The 23,490-nt window shown below is 37.1% G+C and overlaps 1 long non-coding RNA gene and 1 pseudogene across 1 annotated transcript in view; one reads left to right on the plus strand and one right to left on the minus strand.

Annotated features, from left to right (window-relative positions):
• Positions 1-693: 693 nt before the first annotated feature.
• LOC144579774 (uncharacterized) overlaps positions 694-23,490 on the minus strand; it is a 116,318-nt gene continuing 93,521 nt past the window's right edge. The window contains exon 3 of the long non-coding RNA XR_013528156.1: positions 694-849. This is a non-coding gene — a long non-coding RNA (uncharacterized LOC144579774). The remainder of the gene's footprint in view (positions 850-23,490) is intronic.
• On the plus strand, positions 9,231-9,368 carry LOC118148739 (U2 spliceosomal RNA; annotated as a pseudogene).

The raw sequence follows: 23,490 nt of genomic DNA on the forward strand, positions 1-23,490 counted from the left end.
GTTTTACTCTTGTCACCCAGGCTGGGGTACAATGGCACAATCTCGGCTCACTGCAACCTCTGTCTTCTCGGTTCAAGCGATTCTCCTGCCTTAGCCTCCCAAGTAGCTGGAACTACAGGCACACACCACCATGCCCAGCTAATTTGTTGTATTTTTAGTAGAGATAGGGTTTCACCATGTTGGCCAGGCTGGTCTCGAACTCCTGACCTCAGGTGATCCACCTGCCTCAGCCTCCCAAACTGTTGGGATTACAGGCGTGAGCCACCATGCCCAGCCAAATGAAAACATTCTTAATCTCCTTTCCAATTCTTCCTAGGCTAACCATAGTATCCATGAAGGATAGAACATGTGAGGGTCACATTCACTAGTAATAAAGCAAGGAACCATTTGCATCAGAAACCACCCACCACCTCTCCTCATGGGAGTGCAGTGAAGCAAGTATAACTACCATCCAACACATTTAATTACAGCATTTCTGAGCCCACCAAAGAAGGAGATTTTGTTGTGAATTGAGCCTGTGGAAGAAAGTGGTGGGGATTCTTTGCAACTATTTTTAGACTTAGAGCAAATTTCCTGTAGCTAAAGATGACAATCTAAATGTAATGCAGAAGGTCTCCAAGATTAGCCTCCATTCAATGATTGCCTAGGGGGACTTACAGAACTCAGAAAGCCATTATATTCACAAACGGTTTATTACGGTGATAGGATACAGGTTAAAATCAACGAAGAGAAGAGTTGCCTAGTGCAGGGTCTAGGAGAGACCAAGTGTGATGATGTTTGGTGGTGCTTCCACTTGTTCTTTCCCAGTGAAGTCATGCTGAAGCCATCCTCACAGTGCTAACAAGAATTCTGCACAGAAATATAGGTATAATTAAGCATTAATCAGGCTGCACTTTGACCCACTTTCTTGTAGCCAAAAGTCACTAGATAACATTTGCATCCCTACTCTTCCAATAGATAGGATTTCTGATGTTAGAATCATAAGGCTTTTGTTTAAGAATTGCTTAAGATGTTTTTCAGATCCTGAATTCCAACAAAACAGCTGAGGCCAACCAGTTTAAAGACCTCCACAGAGGAACAGAATGTGAGTAAGAATACAGTTTCTTCTGCTCTCTGTCCTATGACTTTACCCTGTACTCTTTACACTTCATCCCACTACAAAACCCTTAAAACATCTAGCCCCAAACTCTTCAGGGAGATGGATTTGAGATTTCCTCCCATCCTCTCATTCAGCAGTCCTACAATTAAACCCCTTTCTCTGATGCAACCTTGTGTCTCAGTGTATTGACTTGCAGAGTATTGAGCAATGAACCTATTATGGTTACAGTGCAGATGGGAATGATTTCTCTAAACAGTACTGTATGACAGCATGCATGGAGTGTTGCCAAACAGGGAAACTCACCCAAATCTTAGTGTTCAGAGTTTTATTATGGCTTGGCCACATAAGCATCACTGACCACCTGCCTGGCTGACCTGACTCCAGCCCCTCAAGTATCAAGTTGATACTATACAGCCCAAGTTCTCCACCGTAAGTCATCGAATATCTGGAATGGCCCAAGGCCTCCTGGTAAACAAAGACACTTTTATCAAGCAGGACATTCTAAGGGCTTAAATATTAAGTCCCAGAAGCTAGTTAAAGGCCAATGATTCTCTGGGCAAGGTTAATTTTTTACTGCACACTGAGCAAGTGAATTCCCTGCATTCACAAACTCTGTAATCCTTTTCTTTAATTTCAATAAACTTAAGCTTGTTTATAGCATTAAGCAACTTAAGGAGTCTTCAAGCTTTAAGCATGTTTAAAAAACATTCTGTTACTTTTAATCTCAATTAAAATGTAATCAACACATTTTATTCTAAATGTAAAAGTACCACATGGCTTTCCAAAGAGTTTCACAAATTCATAGGGCTGAGATCTGTTCATAAACCACAAAGGCTTTATTCTGGCCAGATCGTGATAGGCCTAGTCTTTGGTCACATTTTCTAAGTGACAAATGCCTTCAAATTCTTTATGATAAACCAGTAGGCCAAAGGAAAAGCTGGAAAGGGATGGTGAAGGCTCTGCTGAATACCTTGTTAAAGGGAAGATACCAAAGAATGAACTATACACATCTTCCAAAATCATAATGTTGTTGGTCAAGCAGAACATAGAAACAGTAGTTTCAGCCCAACTTTACATGTATCAAAATCAAGAAAGAGTGTTTGCCTTGTAAGTTAGACTCAGAGGAAAAAACAGAGCTATAAACATTAGCAGGCTTGGTACATATCTATATTATTAAGCTCTTCAAGAAACTGAAAAAATGACTAGTGATTATATTTTTAGACCAAATCAAAGGGAGCCCTCAAGTTTAGGACAAACTGTTGCTTAAATGCCTGTCTTCTCAGCCACCACCCCCGTACATATGCTGAACACATTATACCATCAACAGAGAATTTTAAAATATAAAAAGCTACATTGATTTTGTATAATGAACATCAAGAAGTCCAACTTAAAAATGGAACTTTCTTTAAAAAAGAAAGGGCATGTCATTTTCAAGACATTTAGTTTTTTAAAAAAAACATAAGCGCAATACATATAGTTTCCCCAAAATGGAAAATATGAAAAAAGCAAAAGTATTGAAGCCTGGATATTAAAACTCAGCAATTCTAATCTCTACTAGGATATCAGAACAAATTACCAATTTTAAGTTTTCAAAAGATGATTATGATTTAGGTAATAACTAAAATAATAATGGCATATGTTTTCAAAAAGTAAGTTTCTTTAATATTTTTTATGAAAGACATTATGAACAGATCAAATTAATTCTCTTTTTTACCAAAATGTGGTGATTTGTAGATAGGAAGAAGTAACATAACTGACATGTTTTGCCTCAGTCAGATTTTTTCTTTTTACTATTGCCCATCTAACTGTGCAATAACAATTTGGAAAATAGGGTTTAGCTCATAAAACTGATTAACTGGGACAGAGTGACAGGGAGAATTACTCCAAACATGGTTTTCTTCTTTTCTTACATTTTAAAATTTTTATTTATTGTACTTTAAGTTCTGGTGTACATGTGCAGAACGTGCAGGTTTGTTACATAGGTATACATATGTCATGGTGGTTTGCTGCATCCATCACCCAGTCAACTACATTAGGTATTTCTCCTAATGCTATATCTTCCCTATCCCTCAACTCCCTTCTATCCCTCCCCCAGCCCCCACCCCCTGACAGGCCCCAGTGTGTGATGTTCTCCTCCCTATGTCCATGTGTTCTCATTGTTCAACACCCACTTATGAGTAAGAACATGCAGTGTTTGGTTTTCTGTTCTTGTGTCAGTTTGAGAATTATGGTTTCCAGCTTTACTCCAAATGTAGTTTTCTACAGTTGATTGTTAACTTGAAATGGGGATTTTGAGTTGATCCTACTGGAATATTTTCATCTTTATTTGGAAAAAGGAACACTTGCTATGGTAACTGTGCTCTTGTGGCATACACTGTCAGTGGCCTGATCAATATCACATCCCCATGTCTTCCTAGTTTATTGTGGGATGGTGCTATGCCCATTTTACAACTTCCCTTGTAACTAATGGCAGCCATTTAATCCAGTCCTCATGGTCAAGCAGATGTAAGGGGAGGTCTGAAAAGCTTCCCAGAATATGTTTCACATTCTTGGTAAAAAGGAATAATGTGCCTGGTATCACCCATCTTTACCAATTCTTCCTTCTTTGAACACTAAAATGATTCCTGGAGTTGCTGCAACCATCTTGAGAATATGATGTGATAAGAATGAAAATGCAAACAGAGATGATAACACACAATTTGATAAGGCTGGTGTTTTGTATGATTTGTATTAGTGAGGCTATTTATCAGTTGAATATGCTGCTGTAACCAACAACCTCGAAACCCCAGTGGACAATGAAGGCCGTGTTCCATTAGACTGTCATGTGATATATCACCAATCACCATGGCAGGGAGAAGGGAACTTGGCAGAAACACTGACTCTTAAAGGCTTCTGCCTAGAAATGCCACACATATTCACATTCCATTGGCCAATGCAACTTACATAGCTATACCTAACTTTAAGGAGGAAAGAAGCATAAATCTACCATATAGAATTGTACAATTCTATCATTCTTCCAAGAAGGAAGAAAACCAAAACACCAATTAACAGCTTTGGTGAACAATTCACCTTTATCTTATGAGAAAAAGAAAAAAACTCCTATCTGTTAAGCCACTTAGAGTTAAATTTTCTATCACTTCTAACTAAAATTGTTCTCAGCCAACAAAGTGGAATTATTCTAAAATTGCATATATAAAATTACATAGAGAAAAAGGATTATGGTTCTACTCAGCAATATTTAGAATTATTTTTTAATTTTTTAATTGGTCTTCCAAATGCTCCCTCCTTAAGGATAACAGATTCAGTGCAAGATTCATAAATTGATTTATTTTGACCCTAGGTTGGAAAGCAAAGCAGAAAGCAAAACAGAAACCAAAGGACCTTGCAATGAAGCTCTGTGCCTCAACAAAAATACCCTGCAAGTCAACTCTCCTGGGAAGATCAGCAACCAATAATTAATTTAATCACTACAGTTGGAAAAGGTTATTACTGTGTCACTCTTTTTCAAGACATATTTTGGTTGCTAAGAATAATATTAGCAGTTTAGAGAGTATAAAATGTGTCCAAAATTGTGCTAAGCATTTCATATACAATTAAGTTACTTAAACTTCACAAGGATCCTATGGATTATACACTGTTATTCACATTAAATATATGAAGAAATTGAGGTTTATTAAGATTATGAGATTTACTCAAGGTCACTGGGCTAATAAATAGTATGTTCACGATTGAATAGCAAATCTAACTAAACAGGTCAAGCACCTGTGAGGCTGTCCTATTTCTACATGCTGAAAAAATTTTCAAAGTCACCAATACCCTTTTTGAAGCACTGAATCTTCCTTGCACTGTCTCAAACTCATATTTTAATTCAGCCTTTAAATTATTGTTTCTTACTCCAATTTCTGTACTCTTAAACCTGTACAATACTATCTCTCTTGTACTTCCTGAAATAAAATGAATTTCACAGTGAAAAACATCTAAGCTCTTCACTGGAAGAGGAGGGAAGGATCTGAAAGACAGAGTAAGTCACAAGTTGAACATAAGCGAACAACAGAGGGATGTCATCTTAAGACTTAGATGTAGAGCATTAAAAAATATTCAGGCAAAGAACAATAGTTAAGAAAAACCACTACTCTGCATGCTGGGTATCCTCTTAATCTATCACTAATTGAAACACCCTTGTAGACCTGCATTCATTCATCCATCTTATAACATTTATCAATTATGTATTTAGTAATTATAATATGTGAGGTGCACTGTCTACAAAAATATGAAGACATGGTACCTTCCCTTGAGAAGAGTTATATTCTGTAAAAAAAAAAATCACATTTAAATAGTGATATATATTGTAAAGGCAGCATCTTCAATGGCACTTGGATGTGGGTGGGAGAGGTGAAAGTCACAGGGAAATTCTTATACTAGCCAGAGGTATTTTTATGAAATACAAATCATATCATATTTCTTCTCTTCTTAAATCTCTTCAATGATATTTCAATAAAATTTTACTAAAATCCAAACTTTTTGCCTTGACCTAAAGGTATCTACAAATTCTGGTCCTACCTATATTTCTTCCTCTCTTCACTCTGTCTTCTGTTCACTAGACTTTAACCACATAGCCTTCTTCCTCCCTTTAGAACACACAAAACTGATTTGCAGCTCTAGATTTTTGTACTTTTATTATCTTCACCTGCAGCATGCTGTCCCTAGATTCTTGCATAGGTTTTTTACATTCATCCTTTTAACTTCAGGTCAAATGTCATTTCCAGGGAGAGGATTGCACTCAGACCTTCCTCTACTCTACTTATCTTATTGCCTTGCTTTATTATCTTTATTACCCTTACCACTAACTGAAAACATCCCTTTCATATGTTTACATGTTTGTTATTTGCCCCTCCCAACTCAAATATAACCTGAATGAGGCCTGGAAACTTCTCTGCATCCCCAATGTCTAAAATTACCTGACATATAATCTTGTTCAACAAACTTTTATTTAATAAATAAATTAATAAGCAAGTTAGTTGCCTCCTTAGTTTTAGTCTGGGCATGGAAAAATTATGATGAAATATCAGATTGAACAGAAATTCAAGTCACATGATGTAAGAAGTATTTTTATGCCACATGATTTTGACAATTCTTGGGTATCACTTCAAATGCGTTAGTAGTCACATGACCTATAGGTTGTTGTTTGCCCCACTTCTAATTCCAGCCACTACTGTGGAAATCATTTTCATGCATGCTTTGGGCAGGAGCATTCTTGCAGGATGTTGACTTCCCCTGTCCCATATTTCTTACTTCCTGTCCACGACATTCTCTGATAATATGCTAGAGACACCTGTAGGATCACATGTGGCAATTATGCACGTACAACCCAGAAGGGTAGGACCCTGGAAACCCACAGAGCTACACTTCACCAGGAAGGAAAAGGAACTGAAGGACCAATACATCCTATTTTTGTCTGCAGCAAGGAGTTCAACACATTTGAGAATCTGAGAACCTAAGATTCCTCAAAAGGTTCCTGCTCCCTGGATCACTTCCCAAATAAACCATGTGCATGAAGATCTTTGCCTTAAGCTCTGCTTTCCAAAGACAACATGCCTAAAATAGCATGCTATTGCCTAAAATAGCATGCCTAGGAGTCTAAATTGTTTTCTTCCTGTAAACAATTGGAAATCTTTGAAGGCTTTTGAGCAGGAAAGTAACATAATCATTTCTGCAAGTAAGAAAAGTCATTTTGATGATAGTGTGAAGGATGAATTACAGAAGTCAAGGCTGATGTTTTGACAACTAGTCAGAAGATAAATGCAGTAAACTAGGTAACAATGAGTGATTAAACTCCAGTGATGAAACTGGATGTGGAGAAAAAGAGAAAATCGAGATTGTGAAATAAACGGGAAAAAATGTATAAGGACTGTGAAGTAAAGGAGGTAAGCATTAGTAATCACATGACCTGTAGGTTGTTGTTTGCTTCTGTCAGTGCACTGTAGCACACTGAGTATACTACCCCTCAAAACAGTAGTGACATGATGACATTCAATCTGCTTTCCAACAAATTCCATAAAATTAGCCCACAGTTTTCTGGCATGCTTTAAACGTAGATTTTATGAAGATAAACTGAGACCTCTAGGAAATTATTTCAGGCTCGGGACCGAATAATAAGACGGTGTTTTTAGCAATTTATTTTCCCTGTTGAGTAATTTTTAATATGTTTACTTTTTAAGTGTCAATATATTATATAAAAATATTACTTCCAAGTTTATTTCACTTGTGGAGAAACTAGAGACTAATAGAGTGCCATGTTTTAAAAACACAACACTATGTGGCTGACATGTGAAAGTCAGGGTTACAAGCTCAAAGGGCCTAACTTTCAAATACATTCCAATCAGTAAAGACACGATAAATGTACAAAGGAAGGCCATTATAATGGTGGTTTGGGTCACTGGTCAAGACAGTAAGAAAGATGACAGAAGAACATGGGCTCACAAGTAACTATTGCTCATTAATTCTGACTGAGATCAATAAGTGATGTGCCTTCCATTTATCCACAGCAAGCATGAGTACATTTGAAATAAATGAAAGTCTCTTCTTCTTAATGTAACAGAAAAAAATATATTAAATGGAATTTTTAATGTGCATGAATGCTATTTCTTATTAATAATTTCATTTCATTTTGGCAGGAACAGCCAAATCTCAAAATAATATTGAAATTCTGACAAGAAAACTCAATTATAAAATATGGAAAAATGTAGAGAAATATTTAGTGATGGATATAGCGCAATGTTAGCTGACCTTTACATTCCTTGATTATATTGAATTAATAGCCTCCGCGATGATGGTAATTACATAAAATGGCATAGTGAAAAGGCCACTGTGTTACATAAAATCGCCATGGAAATAGAAACCCACTAGTTTATCTTTTTTAATGCTGTAAGGGCATTAATTTGTCACTGTAAACAACACACTTCCATTCAATGAACCCTGACTTTATTTTGTGGGAAAGTCTCTCTCTCTCTCCCAAGACATTTATTTTTCTGTTACCAACACAAGTTCCTCTGCTGAGCTCCTGACTCTTGATCTTTATGGATGGATAACCAATCCTGATCCACATACCATGACCAAACATGAGCCAGCGTGCTTTGTATCTGGACCAGAGGTATGGAAACGATGGCTCTGGGCCAAATCTACTGTCTGTTCTTATAAAGTTTTACTGGAACAAAGCCATGCCTGTTGTTTGCATATTGTCTATGGCTATTTTCACACTACAGTGGCAGAGTTGAGTGGTGTGACAGAGAGCATATGGCCCACAAAATTTAAATATTATCTTCTGGCCCTTTACAGAAAGTTTGAATACCCCTAATCTTCTCTAATCACTTGAAAATCAACATTGATCACCCTAAGATGTAATCAGTAAAGTAGCTACCAAGATGGTAGCAGGATTATAACAATATTTTTTAAAAATGCTCTTTTCTTTAATCCTAAGACTCTTTTTTAAATTTTCCAATTTGAACATTGGTAGGAGATACCTATTTTTAAGAAGTAGGCACTCAGAATCACCAAGGTCTAAAGCATCATTATGGGAAAATGGCCACCTTTATTCCCCTAAATGTTTTAATTTTTATCATTTTCTGTACCTACTTTTCTGCTCATCCTTCCACCAGCAATATCATTTAGGATAGGGCATAGTATGAGAAAAGAAAGCAATTTCTTTGGACTATGTATTTTTAAATATATAGCTACTCATGAAAATTAAATAGTTGAACTTGTCCAAAGGAAACAGAGTTCCATAAAATCAACTGTACCTCCTCTACAGAAAAAACACAATTAAATTACCAAGGAAGTAATTGCAAGTAGCTAAAGAATGGTAATAATTTTTGGAGAACAAATTTTAGAATCAACATTAGCAAGAAATCGTACATCCCTGTAGAGTTTTCTAGGAAGAAACTAATCTTACTTACTCACTACGGTGATAGCAAGGAGAAAGAATATAACTCACTTCCTACAGTGTGGGGTAAACTATCCAATACCACAGTGAATTTAAATAGGATTGGTGTAGAACTGGGAATCTGCAGTTTTAACCAATTTTTGAGATTCTAATGGGAATGGCCCTTGTACCACACTCTATTAAACAGTGTCAATAGTTTCTCAGCCTTTTGGCTAAGATAAGTGTAGTATCTACTCTTATCAGTTTAAAACACAATGTTTATTTTCTCCACTGGTGTTATACGTTCATACGACCTACCTTGCAATAATCATTTTTAAATGATAAATTAATATACATTTATGGTAAAAGAATAAAATTCCATTTTAAAAGCTTTGGTAAACTAAATAATTTTTTGTAAAGACATTTTAGATGACTAAGAAATCTTAACACCTTAGTAGGTTCTAAGATTGTAAATCTCTTCTGTCATTATGTCATTTGTCTATTAACTTCTTCCCTTTTTGAAAGAAATGTTTTATTTGAATGGAATTAAATTCATCAATTTATTTTCCTTATGGGTTATGCTTTGAAAATGTAAGATGTTTTTCTTTATTAGGTAGGAGACTTTTTCATGAATGGTTTTTGTTTTACTTTTCATAATGAGGTTTAATTTAAATAGCGATAACCTTGTATGTAGTAGGAATTAAGTTTTATTATTTTTCCATAGAGTTGGACAGTCTTATTTAGTTTTTTACAACACAGCTATTTCCCATGGACTTACAGGTCATTCTTGAGGACGTCTGCATATCTCCACAAATTACCTTTGTACAGCAGTCTGTCTCTGTTCTGTAATTTTTTTGCATTGATCTGTTCTGTTCTTGAACTAATTTACGCTGCTTTTAGTACTCTCTTTATAAAATTTTTATTTGCATATTATTTTTATTTCTTTGTATGTAATATATAATTTAAGAATTTATATTTATATAATACTAACAAATCCACCCAATATCATGAAATGTCTTTCTATATATCCATTTTCATCATAAAGATCCTATGTTTTTGGTTAAGCCTAAAATATTTTTTTGATTTCTATTGATTTTACAAATTACAAAAAATAGAAAAAGAGATAGAAAAAAGGAAAAATATAGACTCACTTATGAACCTAGGTTCATCTTAAAATATTAGCTAACCGTGAAAATATGGAAAAGGGGATTTGATGCGACTCCTTTGAATAGGCTCTATAATAGAGCAAATGTGACACAATGTCACTCCTGTGAACAATTAGAACTGTAACGGTTTTGCAAGCTTACCAGTGCCAACCTGAAATAATTGAAAGGATCAGAATTTAGATTAAAAGAGTTTATTCAAGTGCAAAGCTAAGAATAGCCATTTAGGTAACAGACTCCAAAGGAATGGGGTCAGTACTCCAAAGTCAAAAGTTAAGGTTCACTTATATAGGCAGAAAACAAATTTTGTAGGATTAGACCATTTTCTATACAAGGCTAGTTTATGAGATATAACAGTTCAGCTGCAGTTTGTCTTCTTTTCCATACATCTTATTTTTCTTTCTAATTTAAAAAAGTGTATTTAACATTCCATCCTAATGTGATAGTCATAAAGTCTTTGTGAGAGAGAGGAAAGAGGGAAAATAATTTGTAATCAACAGGTAAGAGGAAAGAAGTCTTCCCCAGCACCCCTCAGTCATTTACAATATTTTATAAAACAATGTTAGTAAAAATGCTAACATATAATCAGAAAAACAAATGTTACAGCTGCTTAGGTTAGGCTGCTGTTTATGTGGCTCAGATCTCATAATTACATTCCCTAAGGCTCAAAATAAATTACTTATTTTCACATATGGAATTCAAGCCGTAACAATCACTAGAGGAAATGGGCAGAAAAATTGAAAGAAGGCCAAAGAGTATCCCTAGAGGGAGCCACATTTAAGGGACAAAAGAAAGTAGCATAATCTAAAATAATATAAAAAGAGAAATATGATGGATACGGTAATAAAAATTATGAGACTTTCGGGCTTTCAAAATAAGGTTATTAGTGATGTCAGCCAAGCTGTGGGAATTGGAAAGACGATTTAGTGAAATCAAAGGACTAGTGTGTGATTCCAATCCTTAAACTTATTCCTCATTTTTTAAAGATGTAAAATAGTACTTCAGTATAAACTGTATTATTGTGTTCATATGATTTAACAGAAAATGGTTCCTAAAATTAGTGAAATTTTAAAATCTGACTGAATAGTACATAATTCTAACTTTCCTAAACTTTTGTTTTATTCTATTAAAAAAAAATGTTTAGAGGACATTTATCTCTTTGGATAGCTTTAGTGTATTCTAGAAGGACTTTTTGGTATAGTTCCTGTTTACTGGTATTCACTTTTATTTTTCCTTTTAAAGTTTTTCACTTTTGACTTGACCCTACTAATTGGAGTAAGAGAAAACCAGTGCTTTTTGTTCCATAATTCTTCAATTGACTTCCTTTTCTTATCTTTAAGAGACACCACAGGAAGTTAGGTATATAGATATGGACTGATATGTTATCCTTCTAATAAAAAAAAGTATAATTGTTATGAAAATGTGATTATTTTGTAGAATTGGTTTGAAAGCCTAAAAACTGATGTGTTTTTCTTGAAAGATACAAAACACAAATTTTTCTATTATATACCAGTTTTATCCATTCAAATGACTATTTTGTTTTCCTAAGAGACTTAGTTTTGTGCTAATCAAGATAGTATCACACACTCACATTTATTGAAATCTAAATGCCACCATATTGAATGAAATCTAGATATAGCCTATTGTTATAAAAATGTCAATCCATTGTATCACCCAAGGACAGTCGTGAAAGAGAATGTTTTATAAAGTACTCATTCTTTATTGATTTTGAATGAACAAACAAAAAATGAAGGCATACTTTAAAAAGTCATACTTCTTTAGGTGATGTCTATAAATTTTTTAAATTGCAGCTAACATTTGGGCTGTCTGGACAGTCTCTGAATAATGTTTAAGAACCTAGACTGAAGCCAGACTGTCTGCTTTGTTGGTTTCTACACCTACTCTTTATGAGACCCTGAGCAGGATGTCACACTTTTGAGCACTTACTATGTGCAAGCACTGTTCTATTTTCCATTATTAACCCAATTTTCAGATGAGACAGTGGAAGCCCTGGAAAGTGAACCAATTTGTCCAAGGATGTTCACCTAAGTAAATGGAGAACTGGAGTTCCAACCAAGGCCACCTGACCCATGAGTCCAAGCTCTGTTTATACATTATTCTAAAACTTTCATTTTAGTATTTTGGCTAAAATGAATATTTAGAAATGAGCAACTGTAGTTTTTTTGGTTAAGCAGCTAATTTTCCTTAATTAAACAAGGACAGATCTTCTTGATAGGACATAGCCCTCGGTATAGCAGGTGTTTATACTTTTGTACCCTAATAGCCTTACTAGAGAAAGTGCTGCAATTTGGTATCAAAATAAACCATTAAATCTTATTTTAACAGACTCTCAAATTTGCATGGCAATAGTCAGCTAATCTGTTTAATGATCTGCCTCAGTTGGCAAGAGTTACTTTGAAACTTTTCTCCTCTCATGAAACCTCCAAGTGTACCCCACAACTATGGCCCAGAAGATGAGGCACTAACTTGGAGTTGATGGAATCTTTTTATCTTCTTGATTTAAAACATTGAGACCTCTGTACATAAGAATCTACACACATGCTATCCTCTTTCCTTTCTAAAATAACTGAATACCATTTCCTCCTTCTAAGGCCTATCACTCCATTAGCCTTCTAGATCCTGTTCCACCCATTTACTCAAAACCTGCACACTGAGTATGCTTTTGCCATCTTGTGTTCTTTTTTTTCCCTTTTCTTTTGAGACAGAGTCTCACTCTGTCACCCAGGCTGGAGTACAGTGGCGTGATCTCGGCTCACTGCAAACTCCACCTTGTGGGTTCAAGTGATTCTCCTGCCTAAGCCTCCCGAGTAGCTGGGATTACAAGTGCCTGCCACCACACAGAGCTAATTTTTGTTTTTTTAATAGAGACAGAGATTCACCAGGTTGGCCTTGAACCCCTGATCTCAAGTGATCTGCCCACCTCAGCATCCCAAAGTGCTGGGATTACACCATGCCTGGCCTCTTGTGTGCTTAACTATGCTCGAGTATTAATAATCTTCCCTCTAGTCTCACAGCCTCCTCCAGCCACCACTTTTGTCTCTCTACCTTTGATAGCCAAACTTCTTAAAAACATCAACTGTATTTTTATCTTCATCTCCACTGTACTACTCACATCCTAGTCTAGGATTCTATTAGTAACATCCCACATAAACAGTTTTTACTAACATTATCTATACCCTACTAGTAGTTTAGTCAGTCCTGTCTTACTTGTCATTTCAGCAGAATTTCACAGATCCTACTATGGAAATACAAATTGTGTTTCCCAGCAGAGAGCTATCCTTGACTCTCACATCAACATATCTAACTACCTACTTGATATACCTGCTGATGTCTCAGAGAGACATCAAACTGAACTAGCATTTTCTCCAAACCCATCCCATTGCAATGTTTCCTAATTCAGTGAATGGCTCAATGCAAGTTATTAACCCTTAAGTCTCTTCAAACCTCTGACTCCCTCACTTCTCACCTAGTATTCCGTCATTGTTAATTTTAACTCCAAAGTATCTGTCTAGGCTGTCCATAGTTTATATGTCATACATTATAGAACATCCTCAGCACAATACGGGACATCATTCTATAATTGAACACATTAATATTTCTGCAGTGAATCATTAATTAATATAAAAGTATATGAGATGAATAATAACTATAAATAGCTTCATGTCAATTAATTTCATGTTCTGCTGTCATATGAGTTCAGTTAGGTCAGATTTTCTACCAAATGAGTTATAAAAACAGTTTTTAGTTATGGGATCTGAAATTCAGAATTGTAGTTAAGCAATTGTGAATCTGCCACAACATACCAAGAAGTAATATATATAGTGATTAAGAGCATGGGCACCAAAGCTACACTATCTGGGTCCAGTTCCACCTCCATCACTAACTAGATCTTAGACAAGTAACTCAGCTCTTCTGTGCCTAACTTTTCTCATCTGTAAAATATGAGTAATAAGATTTTTGAGATCAAATAAGCTAATACATGTAAAGTGCTTAGAACAGTGTTTGATACAGAGTAAACAATCAGTATTGGCCACCATAAAGCTTATGTTATTTAAACAATGGTGAGTTCGATGTCCTTGTACTTATGAAGCTCTGAAAACTTCTTAGCCATAGGATTTTTATTTATTTAATTTCATTTTACTTTTTGAGAGACAGAGTCTCACTCTGTCACCAAGGCTGAAGCACAGTGGCACGATCACAACTCACTGAAGCCTCAACTTTCTGGGCTCAAGCAATCCTTTCATCTTAGCCTCCCAAGGAGCTAGGGCTACCAGCATGCACCACCACATCTGGCAAACTTTTTAAATTTTTTTGTACAGAAAGGATTTCACTATGTTGCCAGCTGATCTTGAACTCCTGGGCTGAAGCAATCCTTTTACCTCAGCCTCCCAAAGTGCTGGGATTACAAGAGTAAGCAACTAGGCAGAATTGTTGAATCAAAGGAAATATCACTTAAAATTTTGATAAATAAACAATAGAAATTGTCCTTCCCAACGTTTTCAACAATTAATACTCCCCAAAATATCATATGAACTTACCCAACATCCCAATATCCTCTCTGATGCTGGATAAACTCAACCAATTTTGGTAAATCTGGAAGGTGAGAAAATTATATGTATATCTTGGAGTTTCTATTATTTATTTAATCATGAGAGATTCTTTTTAAGTTCCTTTAATTATGAGAGAACAAAATATTTCACTAATTTTTTGGTTATGTATATCACTACACAAATGTACATATATATAATTTATTGGTTATGAATATCATTACATATACATCTTCTGCCCATTTTTAATTGTGAAATATCCGGGGTTTGAATACTTAAAACTCATTAAGGGAAGAATAGAAACTAAGTTTCTTTCTTTTATATATATGTGTATTTGTATGTGTGTATATATTTATACATATATGAATTATTTTTAGTATTTCATACATCACCCGTATGAGTTGTCCCACATCTCGCCAGAGGGGCCTGCCCTAGATTCGCTGCCATGCCTAGTCATTAAGCAGGAGCATCCAGTGAAAAGAATTGTGTCAGTACAAATGCAGTGGTAGATTCAGAGAAGCAGCAGGAGCCATCATGCTGCTATTCTCCCTGCAGCAGGAAATCTCTGCAGTAAATTGCCATAGCTGCCAAAGCCCACCTTGGAGCAGTACAGATATAGCACTCCTTGAAGGTCTGGAAGATGCCCCTCCACAGGTGTTGTGGGACTCTCTTCTCAAGGAGAATCCTAAAAGAGGGAAGTTAGTGAGATGAACTAGAGCCTCATCATTATAGTTGGCTGCAGGGCCACAACTTGTACTCATGCTCCCCTGCCTCCACTTTCCATTCTAAATTTCTTATAACTTCACCTATTACCTCAAGAGGCCTGGGTAACAACTGTGACCCAAAACCTCCCTTTTGAGTGGTGTGAGCACTCAGATCACACTTTTTTCACTTTACATTGTTGTTCTTGTTCATTCATTGTTTCAATAGGGCAAGGTAGTAGTGGAAGGCAACCAAAGATTACATGAACATCACAAATATTTCTCCCTGTCCCATTGCATAAAAGCAGCCTATATCCTCCTCCTGGTCAGAGTTGTTAACCTCTGCCATGATGATGACCCCTTCCGTACAGATTCTGGGACATAAAAAGTGTCAGGTGACCTACTAGCAGATGACACTTATAGCAATGGGAAACTTGCTGTGTCCCCTGCCAAGAGTGAGTCTCTTTTAGGGCCCACGACCTCCAATCCTGGAAGTGTAGAGTAGTGGGACAGGAAACACAGAGTTATTGGGAAGGGCAGTATGTTGGGCCATTCCTGCTTAAACTCCTTTGTTTCTGAATGTATGTCTTCTTACTAGGGACACAGCACTGCATAGAGGTCTCTGGTTTAATACACACATTGTATCCTGAACAATGACACCTCATTCGTTCAGAGTGTTACTTCTAAAACTTTGCCTTTGGCAGGGTGTTCCAGCATTCAGTAATGACAGCTCCTCCCTGCATGGTATGGTATATGATCTGATCAGTGGATCCAGTGAAACTACTTCTCCACATTGTCATGTTGTGTGGAATGTGGGATACAGTATCTGTGGACAGGAATCCCATAGTCCCACAACAGTAGTGCTGCCTGAGCTCTGTGGGCAGGGAAGACCAGCTTACACACGGAATATTAATCTATCCCTGTGAAAGCCAATTACTGGCCCTTCCAGGACAGAGGTTATACTATATGTATATTATTATGTAGTTGATTGCCACAAACTGACTTGTTGGTCTTCTTAAGGAAACATGCCATATTGGGGGCTCAGCACCAGCTCTCAATTTTACTAAGTTTCTAAGGAGCCACTTTAGTAGTAAATTTATCTCATATTCTATGGTTCTTGAGAGGGTTTTAAATTCTCCTTCCAAAGAAAGTGCCACCAAGCTAATAAATTATTATTTGTCCTATCTTACATTCTAGCTCTTTTATGAAGCATCCTGAAAATCTACTCTCAGTAATACTCCCTTGGCTCCTACCAATACATTATAACTCAGTTTCACTGTGCCTTCAGATTACAATCTTTCCCTGATCAGGCCCAGCAGATGGGATATGCCGGAATTTAACCTTAATTAACCTGGGAGCCAGAAGAGGAGCAAGGAAGAGTTCCTGAGTGAGACACCTGTTATCTTATATGGATAAGGCCTCTGCAGAGCATTCTAGCAAAAGGTTACCTACTTTTCTAGATGATCTCCAGAGCCAACCTATGCAGGAGTTTCACCCCTAATGTCCTTTCTATGTTTCTGCATTCTGAATTTCCACTCCAGAACCCTGAATTTAGCAGAACAGACCTGTCTTTAATGATGAACATTGAAACGTCTCTGGAGCTCTGTGACTCTGTCAAATCTTTGTTTTGCTGCACAGTTGTGTCTGCTCTTCTACTCTGACAATAAGGGACTCATTAGAAGCTACCAAAAAGGCTTTCTGGTTCCCACACTTAGTTTTTAATAGCTCAAAGTTTCTCATTATCCCTTTGTAGGATGACAATACAACTTGGTACTAACAAGTCAATGCTGCTGTCTTCGTAAACATTCCCCCCACTTCCCTATCTCTCAAATATCTGACTCATCACACCTTTGAGGGCATTCCCCTTCTTGGTATGCTTTCCCAAGTTACCATTTAGCAACTGAGTCACCAAACTTGTGCCAGGGATGATAGCTGAGGATGGCATCTTCTTTGCCCACTAGGTGCTTGTTGAGCTAGTCTCACATCCTTGTCTTATCACCTGCTTTCTTGGATTCCTCTAATAACCATTGTGTTTATTTAGGTCTGCTGAGAAACACATACCAATGTGAGATTATGCATGCAAGAGATTTATTTGAAAAGGGAACAGGAGAAGGTAGAGGGAAGCTTCAGAATGACTCCATGTAAGGAGGGAAGGAGGGAAGTAAAGAGGACAAGGTACGAAGAATCACAAATAGCAACACTAGCAGCACAGTTCTAAGAACAGTTGAACTAACCAAAAGATGGGGCAGGTCCTTGATCCAAAGACACAGGAAGAGTCCAGCATCTAGCAATAATGCCTTAGTACCTTCACTGTGCTCAGTCATTTGCTGAGGGTAGCTAACAAGAAGTACGCCCTTAGCACAGACAGTGTCAGATCCACTGGGGCAGTAGATGAAACTAAATTAACCATGCCCTCTGCAGCTGGAGATCTGAGCAATGACTTTTCGTGACTGCTGCATCTGCAATGCTCCTTGATATGGATTGGCTCTGTGTTCCCACCCAAATCTCATCTTGAATTGTACTCTCATAATTTCCATGTGTTATGGGAGGGACCCAGTGGCAGATCATTGGATCATGGGGGCGGTTTCTCCCATACTGTTCTCATCATAGTGAATAAGCCTCATGAGACCTGATAGTTTGATAAGGGGAAACCTGTTTTGCTTGGTTCCCTTGTCTGCTGCTATGTAAGACATGCCTTTCACTTTCTGCCATGATTGTGAGGCCTCCCCAGCCATGTGGAACTGTAAGTTCAATTAAACTCTTTTTCCTATGTAGATTACCCAGTCTCTGGTGTGTCTTTATCAGTGGCATGAAAACAGACTAATACACTACTCTATTGCAGTCTATAAAAATTTAAGATTCCAGGTGAAAAATAGATAACCAATTGTTTAACCAAACCCTTATTTTTAAGACAGAACTCTAGGTCATTAGACTCTTCAAACACAATCCTACATCTCTACTTTAAAAAGAAATTTCTGTGTTTTATAGCTATAACTTTTATTTTCTCTGAACATATTTTATCATGATATTTTGAATTATAAAAGTTAACCACAGCTTAACTGTAAAGTGAGTGAAGATTATACATTAGGACTCAGGAGATATATATATATATATTTTTTTTTTTAAAGAGCTCTCTAAAATAAAAATTTAATTTATTATATTAATTTTCTAGTAATGGTAGAAACCTGTAAGATCCACTACAGGCTTTCTTTATGTCGGTTCTCTACCAAACCCAGAACAGTGTTAGTCATCGAGCATTAATGTATTACTGTAAAACTGAATTAAATTGAAATTTGTAGTTCAATTTTGAATGGATGTGTTACTAAACTTTCCTGTAACCCCAATACCTTTCAGTCTCAGGAGCACTTAAATCATACTTGAAAGATATATGATGCACTATTTATAACAGCTGTTGCTTTTCCTATTAATAAGTTTTAAATTGGCTTCTTTTTCTAGATTGACAACTTCCATTACAGCTCAGGTTGTTGGGGATTTGAACATAAAAGCAACTCTGGTGGATAATTAGCATACCATACTACCTCTGGGAAGAAGTTATATTTTTGATAAACACCTCTAAGTACAGACAGTATGTGCTTAGTACTTACTTTCTGCTAAATGTAAAATTAACGCATGTCATGGGAAGCACAGCTATTAAGGATTTTTGTTTTGTCAAATATCTTTTTTCAAACATAATAGTTCTTTGTGACATTGCATGCTCATTTACTCAGAATCAGAAAGGCTACTTTATTTTTAAAATCCAGTGACCAGAAATCGAAAGAGAAGCTTCATCTTCTTTGTGGCGGGCCCTTGGAACAATGGCACATGCAGAAACTGCTGTCAGTGCCCTGGGAGACCAGAATGTCAGAGTATGAAGACATTTTTAGCTACAGCCAATTAGAAAGCAGCCAATAGAGGAAGAATTCTTTCTATCCTCTCCCTTTTCTGCCTAAAGACAAGATATAAATTCTTTGCTGAAGACAACTCTTATTAGTTCAGCGATGGCACCAGAGGAATCTACACACAAGTCTAACTCCATTAGTTTCTTCCCACAATTTCCCACCTTTGGAATAGTAAAACTGCTTTCCTTTGTTCAGTCATTTTCCCACAAATTTATTGTTCTTTGTTAAACATGCTACATAGGCCAGAGCCCTAAGCCACTGCCTTTAGTTCCTATTCTTTGAGGGTTTTCCCCATGTGATGTGTACTACACACATTAATAAACTTGCTGTTTTTCTCTCGTTAATCTGTCTTTTGTTACTGGGTTGTGCCCCAACTATGAACTTATGAGAGTTGAGGAGAAATTTTATTTCTTTTTTTTTTTCTTTTGCTCATCTTGCAGTGACTGTGTTGTCTGCTAATGAATCACAACTGTTCTTTCTGTGGAGAATTTTCCTCAACCAGTGGGAGCCTCCTCACCTCCTGCCCCACGGGAAACCCACAGAAAGTGACTTTTTGATGCAGGGATACAAAATTTCATCCCTAATTCTTTAAAATGGGGGAAACTCTGTGATAAAAATTGGTGCCCTGTCACTTACTCAATAAATCACTTGCCCATCTCAGACTCTGAATCTGGGAAACCTTACCTATCATGACCTATAATATTATAAATTTAACAATTCCATGGACTTTACATATGGATCATACTTTCTTTTAAATAACCTGGGAAATTTGCCAGTAAAAAAGTCCTGAAGAAAGAATATCAGATTGCCAGGTGCGATGGCTCACACCTATAATTATAGCACTTTGGGAGGCTGAGGTGGGCAGATCAGGAGATCAGGAGATCGAGACCATCCTGGCCAACATGGTGAAACCCCTTCTCTACTAAAAATACAAAAAAAAAAAATAGCTGGACATGGTGGCACATGCCTGTAGTCCCAGCTACTCAGGAGGCTGATGCAGAAGGATCACTTGAACCCAGGAGGCGGAGGTTGCAGTGAGCTGAGATCCTGCTATTGCACTCCAGCCTGGGTGACAGAGCCAGACTCCATCTCAAAATATATATATATATATGATTATAGAAAAATTAGGGGGAAAACATGCAAACTCCTGTAGGAAAATTCACCTATATGCTCTAGCCAATAGGCTACTTGTGATAATGAGAATATAATGGTAATATTTCCTGGCACATAACTCCTCAAGCTGTTGGATTCTCCAAAGTGATAAGTGTCTTTCTGTATCCTAATGAGTTGACTGATGGCTACGGACTCCTGGATAGCTTCCAGATGAAAGCTGGTCACCAGAAATACCAGGGCATGATTACAGGGTTTAATCTTTTAGTGCCACCCACAACCTCCACGGAAGGGAGAAGGGCTGAAGGTTGAGCTGATCACCCATGGCCAATGATTCAGTCAATCATAACTACACAATGAAGCTTCCATTAGAGGGCTTCCAGATAGCTGAACACCTGAAGGTTCCTAGAGGAAGGCATATCCTGAGAGGACATGAAAGCTCTGTCCCTTTCTACATACCTTGCCCTGTGCATCTTTTCTATCTCACTGTTCATCTATATTCTTTATAATATCCTTAACAATAGATGGTAAATAAAGTAAAATGTTTCCCAGAATTCTATAGGTCACACTAACAAATTAATCAAAACCAAGGTAGGAGTCATGGGAACCCCCAGTTTATAGCTGGTCAGTCAAAGTAGAGGTGACTGCTATTTGTAAACTGGCAACCTGAAGTGGGGGACGGTCCTGTGGAACTGAGTCCTCAACCTGTGGCATCTGACACTATCTCAAGCGTAAACCAAAAAGTGTCTGAGATTGGTATCAATTAATTTAGACATTTATTTTGCCAAGGTTAAGGATAATGACCTGTGACACAGGCTGAGGAAGTCCTGAAAACATGTTCCCAAGGTGATTGAGTTACAGTTTGATTTTACATATTTTAGAGAGACAGAAGACATCAATCAATACATGTCAGGCATTCATTGGTTCAGTTTGGAAAGGCAGAACATCTCAGACTGAGGGCTTCCAGGTCATAGGTGGAAGATCATAAGATTTTCTGACTGGCAATTGGTTGAAAGAGTTACTACCTGAAGACCTAGAATCAATAGAAAGGAGTTTCTGGGTCAAGATAAGGCACTGTGAAGATCAAAGTTATTACTACGCAGATAAAGTCTCGTAGGTAAGTGTCCATCCTTAGAAGCAATAGATAAAAAATTGTTTCCTATTCAGACCTTTAAAAAGTGCCAGACTCTCAGCTAATCTCTTCAGGATCAGAAGAAGACCTGGAAAGGGAGGGGGGTTCTCTACAGAATATAATTTTCCCCCATAAGAGACAGCTTTGCAGAGCCATTTCAAAATATTTTAAAGAAATCTTTTTATTACTTTCAGAGCCCCTTATGTGTCATGTAATGCTATGCTAGAGCAAGGTGGGAAGGTGGTATCTTACTGCTATGAAAAGCCTGTTTTGTCAGTCTTAAGATCTCTGTTTTAATGTTAATGCTGGTCAGTTTTATGCCTGAACTCCAAAGAGAGGAGGGTATAATGAAGTATGTCTGACTCCCCCTTACCATCATGACCTTAATTCCTTTTTGGTCTTGGGCATTCCCTTGGCCAAGAGAAGTGGTCCATTCAGTCAGTCAGAGGGTTTAGAATTTTATTTTTGGTTTACACCAGGTAGGAAGTGTTATAATTGAATTAAATTAGAAGACAGCCAGCTGGTGTCTGCTGCAGAATTGCTTAGTTGGTGGGTAAGGTAAAACCCCCACACATTTGGTGTCACAAGTGTTGGGCTGACAATATGAGTGAGTGTAGGGGGAAAAGTCTCTTTGGTTTTTTTCTATATCTTAGACTACAGATCCTAAAATCTAGAAAGACAAAAATAAGTTAAATATTAACATTTTCATGTTCTCTCCAGCTGTGAAGGGAAGCTTTTAATAAAGACCCACATACTCTGGGATAAAAGTCATCTCATCTCCAATACTAAGCAAACATCTTTCTGTATGCATAAGCAAACTGGGGTGAAAGAAAGACACCAGTCATACAGACTCTATTGTTTAAATAAAGACAACACTGAAGAATAAAAATAATTTTCTTTTACAAAATAAGGTTGCAGCAAGAATAAGAGACAACTTTTAAAACGTCCAACTCATCAAAAGAGATGAGAGGCACTGAGATGACTAAATTAAAAAAGTGTTCTAAGATCAGGAAAGCTCTTTTCAAAATGAAAAATATTATTGCTAATTTCAAAACTAAATTGAGACTTCCTCAGTGCAATAATAAGAAATGTGTTAATTATGTCTTCCATATTTTTGATGTTTCAATATCTTGGAGACTTGCTGACCCTAGAGAAACTGCCCCTCTCAGGGAAAGCCAACTCCTAGAGATAAGTTAAATGATTAATATTCTAGCATACATTTTGTATTAGTCCATTTTCTCATTGCTATACAGAAATATTTGTGACTGAGTAATTTATAAAGAAAATAGGTTTAATTGGTTCTCAGTTCTGCAGGATGCACAGGAAACAGAGTAGCTTCTGCTTCTTGGGAGGCCTCAGAAAGCTTACAATCATGGCAGAAGGCAAAGGGCAGCAGGCATCTTACATGGCAGGAGCAGGAACAAGAAAAGGAGGGGAGAAGTGTTACACACTTTTAAGCAACCAGATCTCACTAGAACTCACTCACTGTCATGAGGACAGTACCAAGAGGAATAGTGCTAAACCATTCATGAGAAACCCAGCCCCATGATCCAATTACCTCCCACGAATCCCTATCTCCCACATAGGGGATTACAAGTCAACATGAGATTTGGGTGGGAACACACATCCAAACTTTATTACCCTTTTTTTCCCAACTAGCCAATCCAGAGCTCATTCCTTAACTCCTTCATGTATCATATTCTCAGACTCTAAGCCACTATCTGCCTACTCGAATCACCCTACGGTCAGGAACCAGACAACTAGGGAGAGACGGTTTGCCCCAGAGCCCACTGAAATTATTCAAACTATTCAATTCTAAACCTGCTCATCCTGTGTCACTCATAAGATACAATACATGCACTTATCCACATATACCCCACTCTCCCTGCCTCCAGACCAA

This window comes from Callithrix jacchus, chromosome 16, assembly GCF_049354715.1.
Source record: "Callithrix jacchus isolate 240 chromosome 16, calJac240_pri, whole genome shotgun sequence".
Lineage (NCBI taxonomy): Eukaryota > Metazoa > Chordata > Mammalia > Primates > Cebidae > Callithrix > Callithrix jacchus.